Here is a 15,828-nt window from a genome sequence, read left to right as displayed (position 1 = left end):
GAGCGTCTTGCCTTATGTCAGCACTCGGTCTGACTGAGCGCCTCCAGGAGAGAGGCCCAAGCAAGACGCGCCCCGAGGAGCGTCTTGCCACATGTCACCACTGGGTCTGACAGAGCGCCTCCAGGAGAGAGGCCCCTGCAAGACGCGCCCCGAGGAGCGTCTTGCCTTATGTCAGCACTCGGTCTGACTGAGAGTCTCCAGGAGAGAGGCCCAAGCAAGACGCGCCCCGAGGAGCGTCTTGCCACATGTCACCACTGGGTCTGACTGAGCGCCTCCAGGAGAGAGGCCCAAGCAAAACGCGCCCCGAGGAGCGTCTTGCCACATGTCGGCACTCGGTCTGACTGAACGCCTCTAGGAGAGAAGCCCCAGCAAGACGCGCCCCGAGGAGCGTCTTGCCACATATCAACAATGGGTCTGACTGAGGGCCTCCATGAGAGAAGCCCAAGCAAGACGCGCCCCGAGGAGCGTCTTGCCACATGTAAGCATTGGGTCTGACTGAGCGCCTCCAGGAGAGAGGCCCCAGCAAGACGCGCCCCGAGGAGCATCTTGCCTTATGTCAGCACTCGGTCTGACTGAGCGCCTCCAGGAGATAGGCCCAAGCAAGACGCGCCCCGAGGAGCGTCTTGCCACATGTCAACAATGGGTATGACTGAGGGCCTCCAGGAGAGAAGCCCAAGCAAGACGCGCGCCGAGGAGCGTCTTGCCATATGTCAACAATGAGTCTGACTGAGGGCCTCGGCGAGAGAAGCCCAAGCAAGACGCGTCCCGAGGAGCGTCTTGCCACATGTCGGCACTCGGTCTGACTGAACGCCTCTAGGAGAGAAGCCCCAGCAAGACGCGCCCCGAGGAGCGTCTTGCCACATATCAATAATGGGTCTGACTGAGGGCCTCCATGAGAGAAGCCCAAGCAAGACGCGCCCCGAGGAGCGTCTTGCCACATGTAAGCAATGGGTCTGACTGAGCGCCTCCAGGAGAGAGGACCCAGCAAGACGCGCCCCGAGGAGCATCTTGCCTTATGTCAGCACTCGGTCTGACTGAGCGCCTCCAGGAGATAGGCCCACGCAAGACGCGCCCCGAGGAGCGTCTTGCCACATGTCAACAATGGGTCTGACTGAGGGCCTCCAGGAGAGAAGCCCAAGCAAGACGCGCCCCGAGGAGCGTCTTCTTACATGTCAGGACTCGGTCTGACTGAGCGCCTCCAGGAGAGAGGCCCAAGCAAGACGCGCCCCGAGGAGCGTCTTGCCACATGTCAACAATGGGTCTGACTGAGGGCCTCCAAGAGAGAAGCCCAAGCAAGACACGCCCCGAGGAGCGTCTTGCACCATGTCAACACTGGGTCTGACTGAGCACCTCCAGGAGAGAGGCCCAAGCAAGACTCGCCCCGAGGAGCGTCTTGCCACCTTTCATTAATGGGTCTGACTGAGGGCCTCCATGAGAGAAGCCCAAGCAAGACGCGCCCCGAGGAGCGTCTTGCCACATGTCAGCACTCGGTCTGACTGAGGGCCTCCAGGAGAGAGGCCCAAGCAAGACGCGCCCCGAGGAGCGTCTTGCCACATATCAACAATGGGTCTGACTGAGGGCCTCCATGAGAGAAGCCCAAGCAAGACGCGCCCTGAGGAGCGTCTTGTCACGTGTCAACACTGGGTCTGACTGAGCGTCTCCAGGAGAGAGGCCCAAGCAAGACGCGCCCCGAGGAGCGTCTTGCCACATGTCACCACTGGGTCTGACTGAGCGCCTCCAGGAGAGAGGCCCAAGCAAGACGCGCCCCGAGGAGCGTCTTGCCACATGTAAGCACTGGGTCTGACTGAGCGCCTCCAGGAGACAGGCCCCAGCAAGACGCGCCCCGAGGAGCGTCTTGCCTTATGTCAGCACTCGGTCTGACTGAGCGCCTCCAGGAGAGAGGCCCAAGCAAGACGCGCCCCGAGGAGCGTCTTGCCACATGTCACCACTGGGTCTGACTGAGCGCCTCCAGGAGAGAGGCCCAAGCAAAACGCGCCCCGAGGAGCGTCTTGCCATATGTCAACAATGAGTCTGACTGAGGGCCTCGGGGAGAGAAGCCCAAGCAAGACGCGTCCCGAGGAGCGTCTTGCCACATGTCGGCACTCGGTCTGACTGAACGCCTCTAGGAGAGAAGCCCCAGCAAGACGCGCCCCGAGGAGCGTCTTGCCACATATCAACAATGGGTCTGACTGAGGGCCTCCATGAGAGAAGCCCAAGCAAGAAGCGCCCCGAGGAGCGTCTTGCCACATGTAAGCACTGGGTCTGACTGAGCGCCTCCAGGAGAGAGGACCCAGCAAGACGCGCCCCGAGCAGCATCTTGCCTTATGTCAGCACTCGGTCTGACTGAGGGCCTCCAGGAGATAGGCCCAAGCAAGACGCGCCCCGAGGAGCGTCTTGCCACATGTCAACAATGGGTCTGACTGAGGGCCTCCAGGAGAGAAGCCCAAGCAAGACGCGCCCCGAGGAGCGTCTTGTTACTTGTCAGGACTCGGTCTGACTGAGCGCCTCCAGGAGAGAGGGCCAAGCAAGACGCACCCCGAGGAGCGTCTTGCCACATGTCAACACTTGGTCTGACTGAGCGCCTCCAGGAGATAGGCCCAAGCAAGACGCGCCCCGAGGAGCGTCTTGCCACGTGTCAACACTGTGTCTGACTGAGCGTCTCCAGGAGAGAGGCCCAAGCAAGACGCGCCCCGAGGAGCGTCTTGCCACGTGTCACCACTGGGTCTGACTGAGTGCCTCCAGGAGAGAGGCCCAAGCAAGACGCGCCCCGAGGAGCGTCTTGCCACGTGTCACCACTGGGTCTGATTGAGCACCTCCAGGAGAGAGGCCCCAACAAGACGTGTCCCGAGGAGCGTCTTGCCACATATCAACAATGGGTCTGACTGAGGGACTCCATGAGAGAAGCCCAAGCAAGACGCGCCCCGGAGAGCGTCTTGTCACGTGTCAACACTGGGTCTGACTGAGCGTCTCCAGGAGAGAGGCCCAAGCAAGACGCGCCCCGAGGAGCGTCTTGCCACATGTCACCACTGGGTCTGACTGAGCGCCTCCAGGAGAGAGGCCCAAGCAAGACGCGCCCCGAGGAGCGTCTTGCCACATGTCAACAATGAGTTTGACTGAGGGCCTCCAGGAGAGAGGCCCAAGCAAGACGTGCCCCGAGGAGCGTCTTGCCACATATCAACAATGGGTCTGACTGAGGGCCTCCAGGAGAGAGGCCCAAGCAAGACGCGCCCCGAGGAGCGTCTTGCCACGTGTCAACACTGGGTCTGATTGAGGGCCTACAGGAGAGAGGCCCAAGCAAGACGCGCCCCGAGGAGCGTCTTGCCACATGTCACCACTGGGTCTGACTGAGCGCCTCCAGGAGAGAGGCCCAAGCAAGACGCGCCCCGAGGAGCGTCTTGCCACATGTCACCACTGGGTCTGACTGAGCGCCTCCAGGAGAGAGGCCCAAGCAAGACGCGCCCCGAGGAGCGTCTTGCCACATGTAAACAATGAGTCTGACTGAGGGCCTCCAGGAGAGAGGCCCAAGCAAGACGCGCCCCGAGGAGCGTCTTGCCACATATCAACAATGGGTCTGACTGAGGGCCTCCATGAGAGAAGCCCAAGCAAGACGCGCCCCGAGGAGCGTCTTGTCACGTGTCAACACTGGGTCTGACTGAGCGTCTCCAGGAGAGAGGCCCAAGCAAGACGCGCCCCGAGGAGCGTCTTGCCACATGTCATCACTGGGTCTGACTGAGCGTCTCCAGGAGAGAAGCCCCAGCAAGACGCGCCCCGAGGAGCGTCTTGCCACATGTAAGCACTGGGTCTGACTGAGCGCCTCCAGGAGAGAGGCCCCAGCAAGACGCGCCCCGAGGAGCGTCTTGCCTTATGTCAGCACTCGGTCTGACTGAGCGCATCCAGGAGAGAAGCCCAAGCAAGACACGCCACGAGGAGCGTCTTGCCACATGTCAACAATGGGTCTGACTGAGGGCCTCCAGGAGAGAAGCCCAAGCAAGACGCGCCCCGAGGAGCGTCTTGCCACATGTCAGCACTCGGTCTGACTGAGCACCTCCAGGAGAGAGGCCCAAGCAAGACGCACCCCGAGGAGCGTCTTGACACATGTCAACACTGGGGCTGACAGAGGGCCTCCAGGAGAGAGGCCCAAGCAAGATGCGCCCCGAGGAGCGTCTTGCCACATGTAAACAATGGGTCTGACTGAGGGCCTCCAGGAGAGAAGCCCAAGCAAGACGCGCCCCGAGGAGCGTCTTGTCACGTGTCAACACTGGGTCTGACTGAGCGTCTCCAGGAGAGAGGCCCAAGCAAGACGCGCCCCGAGGAGCGTCTTGCCACATGTCACCACTGGGTCTGACTGAGCGCCTCCAGGAGAGAGGCCCAAGCAAGACGCGCCCCGAGGAGCATCTTGCCACATGTCAACAATGAGTCTGACTGAGGGCCTCCAGGAGAGAAGCCCAAGCAAGACGCGTCCCGAGGAGCGTCTTGCCACATGTCAGCACTCGGTCTGACTGAGCGCCTCCAGGAGAGAGGCCCCAGCAAGACGCGCCCGGAGGAGCGTCTTGCCTTATGTCAGCACTCGGTCTGACTGAGCGCCTCCAGGAGAGAGGCCCAAGCAAGACGCGCCCCGAGGAGCGTCTTGCCACATGTCACCACTGGGTCTGACAGAGCGCCTCCAGGAGAGAGGCCCCTGCAAGACGCGCCCCGAGGAGCGTCTTGCCTTATGTCAGCACTCGGTCTGACTGAGCGTCTCCAGGAGAGAGGCCCAAGCAAGACGCGCCCCGAGGAGCGTCTTGCCACATGTCACCACTGGGTCTGACTGAGCGCCTCCAGGAGAGAGGCCCAAGCAAAACGCGCCCCGAGGAGCGTCTTGCCACATGTCGGCACTCGGTCTGACTGAACGCCTCTAGGAGAGAAGCCCCAGCAAGACGCGCCCCGAGGAGCGTCTTGCCACATATCAACAATGGGTCTGACTGAGGGCCTCCATGAGAGAAGCCCAAGCAAGACGCACCCCGAGGAGCGTCTTGCCACATGTAAGCACTGGGTCTGACTGAGCGCCTCCAGGAGAGAGGCCCCAGCAAGACGCGCCCCGAGGAGCATCTTGCCTTATGTCAGCACTCGGTCTGACTGAGCGCCTCCAGGAGATAGGCCCAAGCAAGACGCGCCCCGAGGAGCGTCTTGCCACATGTCAACAATGGGTCTGACTGAGGGCCTCCAGGAGAGAAGCCCAAGCAAGACGCGCCCCGAGGAGCGTCTTGTTACATGTCAGGACTCGGTCTGACTGAGCGCCTCCAGGAGAGAGGCCCAAGCAAGACGCACCCCGGGGAGCGTCTTGCCACATGTCAACACTTGGTCTGACTGAGCGCCTCCAGGAGATAGGCCCAAGCAAGACGCGCCCCGAGGAGCGTCTTGCCACGTGTCAACACTGTGTCTGACTGAGCGTCTCCAGGAGAGAGGCCCAAGCAAGACGCGCCCCGAGGAGCGTCTTGCCACATGTCAACAATGGGTCTGACTGAGGGCCTCCAAGAGAGAAGCCCAAGCAAGACGCGCCCCGAGGAGCGTCTTGCCACATGTAAGCACTGGGTCTGACTGAGCGCCTCCAGGAGAGAGGCCCAAGCAAGACGTGCCCCGAGGAGCGTCTTGCCACATATCAACAATGGGTCTGACTGAGGGCCTCCATGAGAGAAGCCCAAGCAAGACGCGCCCCGAGGAGCGTCTTGTCACGTGTCAACACTGGGTCTGACTGAGCGTCTCCAGGAGAGAGGCCCAAGCAAGACGCGCCCCGAGGAGCGTCTTGCCACATGTCACCACTGGGTCTGACTGAGCGCCTCCAGGAGAGAGGCCCAAGCAAGACGCGCCCCGAGGAGCGTCTTGCCACATGTAAGCACTGGGTCTGACTGAGCGCCTCCAGGAGAGAGGCCCCAGCAAGACGCGCCCCGAGGAGCGTCTTGCCTTATGTCAGCACTCGGTCTGACTGAGCGCCTCCAGGAGAGATGCCCAAGCAAGACGCGCCCCGAGGAGCGTCTTGCCACATGTCACCACTGGGTCTGACTGAGCGCCTCCAGGAGAGAGGCCCAAGCAAAACGCGCCTCGAGGAGCGTCTTGCCATATGTCAACAATGAGTCTGACTGAGGGCCTCGGCGAGAGAAGCCCAAGCAAGACGCGTCCCGAGGAGCGTCTTGCCACATGTCGGCACTCGGTCTGACTGAACGCCTCTAGGAGAGAAGCCCCAGCAAGACGCGCCCCGAGGAGCGTCTTGCCACATGTAAGCACTGGGTCTGACTGAGCGCCTCCAGGAGAGAGGACCCAGCAAGACGCGCCCCGAGGAGCATCTTGCCTTATGTCAGCACTCGGTCTGACTGAGCGCCTCCAGGAGATAGGCCCAAGCAAGACGCGCCCCGAGGAGCGTCTTGCCACATGTCAACAATGGGTCTGACTGAGGGCCTCCAGGAGAGAAGCCCAAGCAAGACACACCCCGAGGAGCGTCTTCTTACATGTCAGGACTCGGTCTGACTGAGTGCCTCCAGGAGAGAGGCCCAAGCAAGACGCGCCCCGAGGAGCGTCTTGCCACATGTCAACAATGGGTCTGACTGAGGGCCTCCAAGAGAGAAGCCCAAGCAAGACACGCCCCGAGGAGCGTCTTGCACCATGTCAACACTGGGTCTGACTGAGCACCTCCAGGAGAGAGGCCCAAGCAAGACTCGCCCCGAGGAGCGTCTTGCCACATATCATTAATGGGTCTGACTGAGGGCCTCCATGAGAGAAGCCCAAGCAAGACGCGCCCCGAGGAGCGTCTTGCCACATGTCAGCACTCGGTCTGACTGAGCGCCTCCAGGAGAGAGGCCAAAGCAAGACGGGCCCCGAGGAGCGTCTTGCCACATATCAACAATGGGTCTGACTGAGGGCCTCCATGAGAGAAGCCCAAGCAAGACGCGCCCCGAGGAGCGTCTTGTCACGTGTCAACACTGGGTCTGACTGAGCGTCTCCAGGAGAGAGGCCCAAGCAAAACGCGCCCCGAGGAGCGTCTTGCCATATGTCAACAATGAGTCTGACTGAGGGCCTCGGGGAGAGAAGCCCAAGCAAGACGCGTCCCGAGGAGCGTCTTGCCACATGTCGGCACTCGGTCTGACTGAACGCCTCTAGGAGAGAAGCCCCAGCAAGACGCGCCCCGAGGAGCGTCTTGCCACATATCAACAATGGGTCTGACTGAGGGCCTCCATGAGAGAAGCCCAAGCAAGAAGCGCCCCGAGGAGCGTCTTGCCACATGTAAGCACTGGGTCTGACTGAGCGCCTCCAGGAGAGAGGACCCAGCAAGACGCGCCCCGAGGAGCATCTTGCCTTATGTCAGCACTCGGTCTGACTGAGCGCCTCCAGGATATAGGCCCAAGCAAGACGCGCCCCGAGGAGCGTCTTGCCACATGTCAACAATGGGTCTGACTGAGGGCCTCCAGGAGAGAAGCCCAAGCAAGACGCGCCCCGAGGAGCGTCATGTTACATGTCAGGACTCGGTCTGACTGAGCGCCTCCAGGAGAGAGGCCCAAGCAAGACGCACCCCGAGGAGCGTCTTGCCACATGTCAACACTTGGTCTGACTGAGCGCCTCCAGGAGATAGGCCCAAGCAAGACGCGCCCCGAGGAGCGTCTTGCCACGTGTCAACACTGTGTCTGACTGAGCGTCTCCAGGAGAGAGGCCCAAGCAAGATGCGCCCCGAGGAGCGTCTTGCCACGTGTCACCACTGGGTCTGACTGAGTGCCTCCAGGAGAGAGGCCCAAGCAAGACTCGCCCCGAGGAGCGTCTTGCCACGTGTCACCACTGGGTCTGATTGAGCACCTCCAGGAGAGAGGCCCCAAGCAAGACGCGCCCCGAGGAGCGTCTTGTTACATGTCAGGACTCGGTCTGACTGAGCGCCTCCAGGAGAGAGGCCCAAGCAAGACGCACCCCGAGGAGCGTCTTGCCACATGTCAACACTTGGTCTGACTGAGCGCCTTCAGGAGATAGGCCCAAGCAAGACGCGCCCCGAGGAGCGTCTTGCCACGTGTCAACACTGTGTCTGACTGAGCGTCTCCAGGAGAGAGGCCCAAGCAAAACGCGCCCCGAGGAGCGTCTTGCCACGTGTCACCACTGGGTCTGACTGAGTGCCTCCAGGAGAGAGGCCCAAGCAAGACGCGCCCCGAGGAGCGTCTTGCCACGTGTCACCACTGGGTCTGATTGAGTGCCTCCAGGAGAGAGGCCCAAGCAAGACGCGCCCCGAGGAGCGTCTTGCCACGTGTCACCACTGGGTCTGACTGAGCGCCTCCAGGAGAGAGGCCCAAGCAAGACGCGCCCCGAGGAGCGTCTTGCCACGTGTCACCACTGGGTCTGATTGAGCGCCTCCAGGAGAGAGGCCCAAGCAAGACGCGCCCCGAGGAGCGTCTTGCCACGTGTCAACAAGGGGTCTGACAGAGGGCCTCCAGGAGAGAGGCCCAAGCAAGACGCGCCCCGAGGAGCGTCTTGCCACGTGTCACCACTGGGTCTGACTGAGTGCCTCCAGGAGAGAGGCCCAAGCAAGACGCGCCCCGAGGAGCGTCTTGTCACATGTCAACACTGGGTCTGATTGAGCGCCTCCAGGAGAGAAGCCCCAGCAAGACGCGCCCCGAGGAGCGTCTTGCCACATGTCAGCACTCGGTCTGACTGAGCGCCTCCAGGAGAGAGGCCCAAGCAAGATGCGCCCCGAGGAGCGTCTTGCCACATGTAAACAATGGGTCTGACTGAGGGCCTCCAGGAGAGAAGCCCAAGCAAGACGCGCCCCGAGGAGCGTCTTGTCACGTGTCAACACTGGGTCTGACTGAGCGTCTCCAGGAGAGAGGCCCAAGCAAGACGCGCCCCGAGGAGCGTCTTGCCACATGTCACCACTGGGTCTGACTGAGCGCCTCCAGGAGAGAGGCCCAAGCAAGACGCGCCCCGAGGAGCGTCTTGCCACATGTCAACAATGGGTCTGACTGAGGGCCTCCAGGAGAGAAGCCCAAGCAAGGCGCCCCCCGAGGAGCGTCTTGCCACATGTCAACAATGGGTCTGACTGAGGGCCTCCATGAGAGAAGCCCAAGCAAGACGCGCCCCGAGGAGCGTCTTGCCACATGTCAGCGCTTGGTCTGACTGAGCGCCTCCAGGAGAGAGGCCCAAGCAAGACGCGCCCCGAGGAGCGTCTTGTCACGTGTCAACACTGGGTCTGACTGAGCGTCTCCAGGAGAGAGGCCCAAGTAAGACGCGCCCCGAGGAGCGTCTTGCCACATGTCACCACTGGGTCTGACTGAGCGTCTCCAGGAGAGAGGCCCAAGCAAGACGGGCCCCGAGGAGCGTCTTGACACATGTCAACACTGGGGCTGACAGAGGGCCTCCAGGAGAGAGGCCCAAGCAAGATGCGCCCCGAGGAGCGGCTTGCCACATGTAAACAATGGGTCTGACTGAGGGCCTCCAGGAGAGAAGCCCAAGCAAGACGCGCCCCGAGGAGCGTCTTGCCACATGTCAGCACTCGGTCTGACTGAGCGCCTCCAGGAGAGAGGCTCAAGCAAGACGCGCCCCGAGGAGTGTCTTGCCACATGTAAGCACTGGGTCTGACTGAGCGCCTCCAGGAGAGAGGCCCCAGCAAGACGCGCCCCGAGGAGTTTCTTGCCTTATGTCAGCACTCGGTCTGACTGAGCACCTCCAGGAGAGAGGCCCAAGCAAGACTCGCCCCGAGGAGCGTCTTGCCACATATCAACAATGGGTGTGACTTAGGGCCTCCATGAGAGAAGCCCAAGCAAGACGCGCCCCGAGGAGCGTCTTGCCACATGTCAGCACTCGGTCTGACTGAGCGCCTCCAGGAGAGAGGCCCAAGCAAGACGCGCCCCGAGGAGCGTCTTGCCACATATCAACAATGGGTCTGACTGAGGGCCTCCATGAGAGAAGCCCAAGCAAGACGCGCCCCGAGGAGCGTCTTGTCACATGTCACCACTGGGTCTGACTGAGCGCCTCCAGGAGAGAGGCCCAAGCAAGATGCGCCCCGGGGAGCGTCTTGCCACATGTCACCACTGGGTCTGACTGAGCGCCTCTAGGAGAGAGGCCCAAGCAAAACGCGCCCCGAGGAGCGTCTTGCCACATGTCAAGAATGAGTCTGACTGAGGGCCTCGAGGAGAGAAGCCCAAGCTAGACGCGTCCCGAGAAGCGTCTTGCCACATGTCGGCACTCGGTCTGACTGAACGCCTCTAGGAGAGAAGTCCCAGCAAGACGCGCCCCGAGGAGCGTCTTACCACGTGTCAACACTGGGTCTGATTGAGGGCCTCCAGGAGAGAGGCCCAAGCAAGACGCGCCCCAAGGAGCGTCTTGACACGTGTCACCACTGGGTCTGATAGAGCGCCTCCAGGAGAGAGGCCCAAGCAAAACGCGCCCCGAGGAGAGTCTTGCTTGGGCCTCTCTCCTGGAGGTGCTCAGTCAGACCCAGTGTTGACATGGTGCAAGACGCTCCTCGGGGCGTGTCTTGCTTGGGCTTCTCTCCTGGAGGCCCTCAGTCAGACCCATTGTTGACATGTGGCAAGACGCTCCTCGGGGCGCGTCTTGCTTGGGCCTATATCCTGGAGGCGCTCAGTCAGACCGAGTGCTGACATAAGGCAAGATGCTCCTCGGGGCGCGTCTTGCTGGGTCCTCTCTCCTGGAGGCGCTCAGTCAGACCCAGTGCTTACATGTGGCAAGACGCTCCTCGGGGCGCTTCTTGCTTGGGCTTCTCTCATGGAGGCCCTCAGTCAGACCCATTGTTGATATGTGGCAAGACGCTCCTCGGGGCGCGTCTTGCTGGGGCTTCTCTCCTAGAGGCGTTCAGTCAGACCGAGTGCCGACATGTGGCAAGACGCTCCTCGGGACGCGTCTTGCTTGGGCTTCTCTCCCCGAGGCCCTCAGTCAGACTCATTGTTGACATATGGCAAGACGCTCCTCGGGGCGCGTTTTGCTTGGGCCTCTCTCCTGGAGACGCTCAGTCAGACCCAGTGTTGACACGTGACAAGACGCTCCTCGGGGCGCGTCTTGCTTGGGCTTCTCTCATGGAGGCCCTCAGTCAGACCCATTGTTGATATGTGGCAAGACGCTCCTCGGGGCCCGTCTTGCTTTGGCCTCTCTCCTGGAGGCGCTCAGTCAGACCGAGTGCTGACATGTGGCAAGACGCTCCTCGGGGCGCGTCTTGCTTGGGCTTCTCTCATGGAGGCCCTCAGTCAGACCCATTAATGATATGTGGCAAGACGCTCCTCGGGGCGAGTCTTGCTTGGGCCTCTCTCCTGGAGGTGCTCAGTCAGACCCAGTGTTGACATGGTGCAAGACGCTCCTCGGGGCGTGTCTTGCTTGGGCTTCTCTCTTGGAGGCCCTCAGTCAGACCCATTGTTGACATGTGGCAAGACGCTCCTCGGGGCGCGTCTTGCTTGGGCCTCTCTCCTGGAGGCGCTCAGTCAGACCGAGTCCTGACATGTAAGAAGACGCTCCTCGGGGCGTGTCTTGCTTGGGCTTCTCTCCTGGAGGCCCTCAGTCAGACCCATTGTTGACATGTGGCAAGACGCTCCTCGGGGCGCGTCTTGCTTGGGCCTATCTCCTGGAGGCGCTCAGTCAGACCGAGTGCTGACATAAGGCAAGATGCTCCTCGGGGCGCGTCTTGCTGGGTCCTCTCTCCTGGAGGCGCTCAGTCAGACCCAGTGCTTACATGTGGCAAGACGCTCCTCGGGGCGCGTCTTGCTGGGGCTTCTCTCCTAGAGGCGTTCAGTCAGACCGAGTGCCGACATGTGGCAAGACGCTCCTCGTGACGCGTCTTGCTTGGGCTTCTCTCGCCGAGGCCCTCAGTCAGACTCATTGTTGACATATGGCAAGACGCTCCTCGAGGCGCGTTTTGCTTGGGCCTCTCTCCTGGAGGCGCTCAGTCAGACCCAGTGGTGACATGTGGCAAGACGCTCCTCGGGGCGCGTCTTGCTTGGGCATCTCTCCTGGAGGCGCTCAGTCAGACCGAGTGCTGACATAAGGCAAGACGCTCCTCGGGGCGCGTCTTGCTGGGGCCTCTCTCCTGGAGGCGCTCAGTCAGACCCAGTGCTTACATGTGGCAAGACGCTCCTCGGGGCGCGTCTTGCTTGGGCCTCTCTCCTGGAGGCGCTCAGTCAGACCCAGTGGTGACATGTGGCAAGACGCTCCTCGGGGCGCGTCTTGCTTGGGCCTCTCTCCTGGAGACGCTCAGTCAGACCCAGTGTTGACACGTGACAAGACGCTCCTCGGGGCGCGTCTTGCTTGGGCTTCTCTCATGGAGGCCCTCAGTCAGACCCATTGTTGATATGTGGCAAGACGCTCCTCGGGGCACGTCTTGCTTGGGCCTCTCTCCTGGAGGCGCTCAGTCAGACCCAGTGCTTACATGTGGCAAGACGCTCCTCGGGGCGCGTCTTGCTTGGGCTTCTCTCTTGGAGGCCCTCAGTCAGACCCATTGTTGACATGTGGCAAGACGCTCCTCGGGGCGCGTCTTGCTTGGGCCTCTCTCCTGGAGACGCTCAGTCAGACACAGTGTTGACACTTGGCAAGACGCTCCTCGGGGCGCGTCTTGCTTGGGCCTATCTCCTGGAGGCGCTCAGTCAGACCAAGTGTTGACATGTGGCAAGACGCTCCCCGGGGTGCGTCTTGCTTGGGCCTCTCTCCTGGAGGCGCTCAGTCAGACCGAGTCCTGACATGTAACAAGACGCTCCTCGAGGCGCGTTTTGCTTGGGCCTCTCTCCTGGAGGCGCTCAGTCAGACCCAGTGGTGACATGTGGCAAGACGCTCCTCGGGGCGCGTCTTGCTTGGGCATCTCTCCTGGAGGCGCTCAGTCAGACCGAGTGCTGACATAAGGCAAGACGCTCCTCGGGGCGCGTCTTGCTGGGGCCTCTCTCCTGGAGGCGCTCAGTCAGACCCAGTGCTTACATGTGGCAAGACGCTCTTCGGGGCGCGTCTTGCTTGGGCCTCTCTCCTGGAGGCGCTCAGTCAGACCCAGTGGTGACATGTGGCAAGACGCTCCTCGGGGCGCGTCTTGCTTGGGCCTCTCTCCTGGAGACGCTCAGTCAGACCCAGTGTTGACACGTGACAAGACGCTCCTCGGGGCGCGTCTTGCTTGGGCTTCTCTCATGGAGGCCCTCAGTCAGACCCATTGTTGATATGTGGCAAGACGCTCCTCGGGGCACGTCTTGCTTGGGCCTCTCTCCTGGAGGCGCTCAGTCAGACCCAGTGCTTACATGTGGCAAGACGCTCCTCGGGGCGCGTCTTGCTTGGGCTTCTCTCTTGGAGGCCCTCAGTCAGACCCATTGTTGACATGTGGCAAGACGCTCCTCGGGGCGCGTCTTGCTTGGGCCTCTCTCCTGGAGACGCTCAGTCAGACACAGTGTTGACACGTGGCAAGACGCTCCTCGGGGCGCGTCTTGCTTGGGCCTATCTCCTGGAGGCGCTCAGTCAGACCAAGTGTTGACATGTGGCAAGACGCTCCCCGGGGTGCGTCTTGCTTGGGCCTCTCTCCTGGAGGCGCTCAGTCAGACCGAGTCCTGACATGTAACAAGACGCTCCTCGGGGTGCGTCTTGCTTGGGCTTCTCTCCTGGAGGCCCTCAGTCAGACCCATTGTTGACATGTGGCAAGACGCTCCTCGGGGCGCGTCTTGCTTGGGCCTATCTCCTGGAGGCGCTCAGTCAGACCGAGTGCTGACATAAGGCAAGATGCTCCTCGGGGCGCGTCTTGCTGGGGCCTCTCTCCTGGAGGCGCTCAGTCAGACCCAGTGCTTACATGTGGCAAGACGCTCCTCGGGGTGCGTCTTGCTTGGGCTTCTCTCATGGAGGCCCTCAGTCAGACCCATTGTTGATATGTGGCAAGACGCTCCTCGGGGCGCGTCTTGCTGGGGCTTCTCTCCTAGAGGCGTTCAGTCAGACCGAGTGCCGACATGTGGCAAGACGCTCCTCGGGGCGCGTTTTGCTTGGGCCTCTCTCCTGGAGGCGCTCAGTCAGACCCAGTGGTGACATGTGGCAAGACGCTCCTCGGGGCGCGTCTTGCTTGGGCCTCTCTCCTGGAGACGCTCAGTCAGACCGAGTGCTGACATAAGGCAAGACGCTCCTCGGGGCGCGTCTTGCAGGGGCCTCTCTCCTGGAGGCGCTCTGTCAGACCCAGTGGTGACATGTGGCAAGACGCTCCTCGGGGCGCGTCTTGCTTGGGCCTCTCTCCTGGAGGCGCTCAGTCAGACCGAGTGCTGACATAAGGCAAGACGCTCCTCCGGGCGCGTCTTGCTGGGGCCTCTCTCCTGGAGGCGCTCAGTCAGACCGAGTGCTGACATGTGGCAAGACGCTCCTCGGGACGCGTCTTGCTTGGGCTTCTCTCCTGGAGGCCCTCAGTCAGACTCATTGTTGACATGTGGCAAGATGCTCCTCGGGGCGCGTCTTGCTTGGGCCTCTCTCCTGGAGGCGCTCAGTCAGACCCAGTGGTGACATGTGGCAAGACGCTCCTCGGGGCGCGTCTTGCTTGGGCCTCTCTCCTGGAGACGCTCAGTCAGACCCAGTGTTGACACGTGACAAGACGCTCCTCGGGGCGCGTCTTGCTTGGGCTTCTCTCCTGGAGGCCCTCAGTCAGACCCATTGTTTACATGTGGCAAGACGCTCCTCGGGGCGCATCTTGCTTGGGCCTCTCTCCTGGAGGCCCTCTGTCAGCCCCAGTGTTGACATGTGTCAAGACGCTCCTCGGGGTGCGTCTTGCTTGGGCCTCTCTCCTGGAGGTGCTCAGTCAGACCGAGTGCTGACATGTGGCAAGACGCTCCTCGGGGCGCGTCTTGCTTGGGCTTCTCTCCTGGAGGCCCTCAGTCAGACCCATTGTTGACATGTGGCAAGACGCTCCTCGTGGCGTGTCTTGCTTGGGCTTCTCTCCTGGATGCGCTCAGTCAGACCGAGTGCTGACATAAGGCAAGACGCTCCTCGGGGCGCGTCTTGCTGGGGCCTCTCTCCTGGAGGCGCTCAGTCAGACCCAGTGCTTACATGTGGCAAGACGCTCCTCGGGGCGCGTCTTGCTGGGGCTTCTCTCCTGGAGACGCTCAGTCAGACCCAGTGATGACATGTGGCAAGACGCTCCTCGGGGCGCGTCTTGCTTGGGCCTCTCTCCTGGAGACGCTCAGTCAGACCCAGTGTTGACACGTGACAAGACGCTCCTCGGGGCGCGTCTTGCTTGGGCTTCTCTCATGGAGGCCCTCAGTCAGACCCATTGTTGATATGTGGCAAGACGCTCCTCGGGGCGCGTCTTGCTTGGGCCTCTCTCCTGGAGGCCCTCAGTCAGACTCATTGTTTACATGTGGCAAGACGCTCCTCGGGGCGCGTCTTGCTTGGGCCTCTCTCCTGGAGGCGCTCAGTCAGACCCAGTGGTGACATGTGGCAAGACGCTCCTCGGGGCGCGTCTTGCTTGGGCCTCTCTCCTGGAGGCGCTCAGTCAGACCCAGTGGTGACATGTGGCAAGACGCTCCTCGGGGCGCGTCTTGCTTGGGCCTCTCTCCTGTAGGCCCTCAATCAGACCCAGTGTTGACACGTGGCAAGACGCTCCTCGGGGCGCGTCTTGCTTGGGCCTCTCTCCTGGAGGCCCTCAGTCAGACCCATTGTTGATATGTGGCAAGACGCTCCTCGGGGCACGTCTTGCTTGGGCCTCTCTCCTGGAGGCCCTCAGTCAAACTCATTGTTGACATGTGGCAAGACGCTCCTCGGGGCGCGTCTTGCTTGGGCCTCTCTCCTGGAGGCGCTCAGTCAGACCCAGTGGTGACATGTGGCAAGACGCTCCTCGGGGCGCGTCTTGCTTGGGCCTCTCTCCTGGAGACGCTCAGTCAG

Source organism: Nothobranchius furzeri, chromosome 6 (genome assembly GCF_043380555.1).
Source record: "Nothobranchius furzeri strain GRZ-AD chromosome 6, NfurGRZ-RIMD1, whole genome shotgun sequence".
Classification (NCBI taxonomy): Eukaryota; Metazoa; Chordata; class Actinopteri; order Cyprinodontiformes; family Nothobranchiidae; genus Nothobranchius; species Nothobranchius furzeri.
This window is presented reverse-complemented; position numbering follows the sequence as displayed.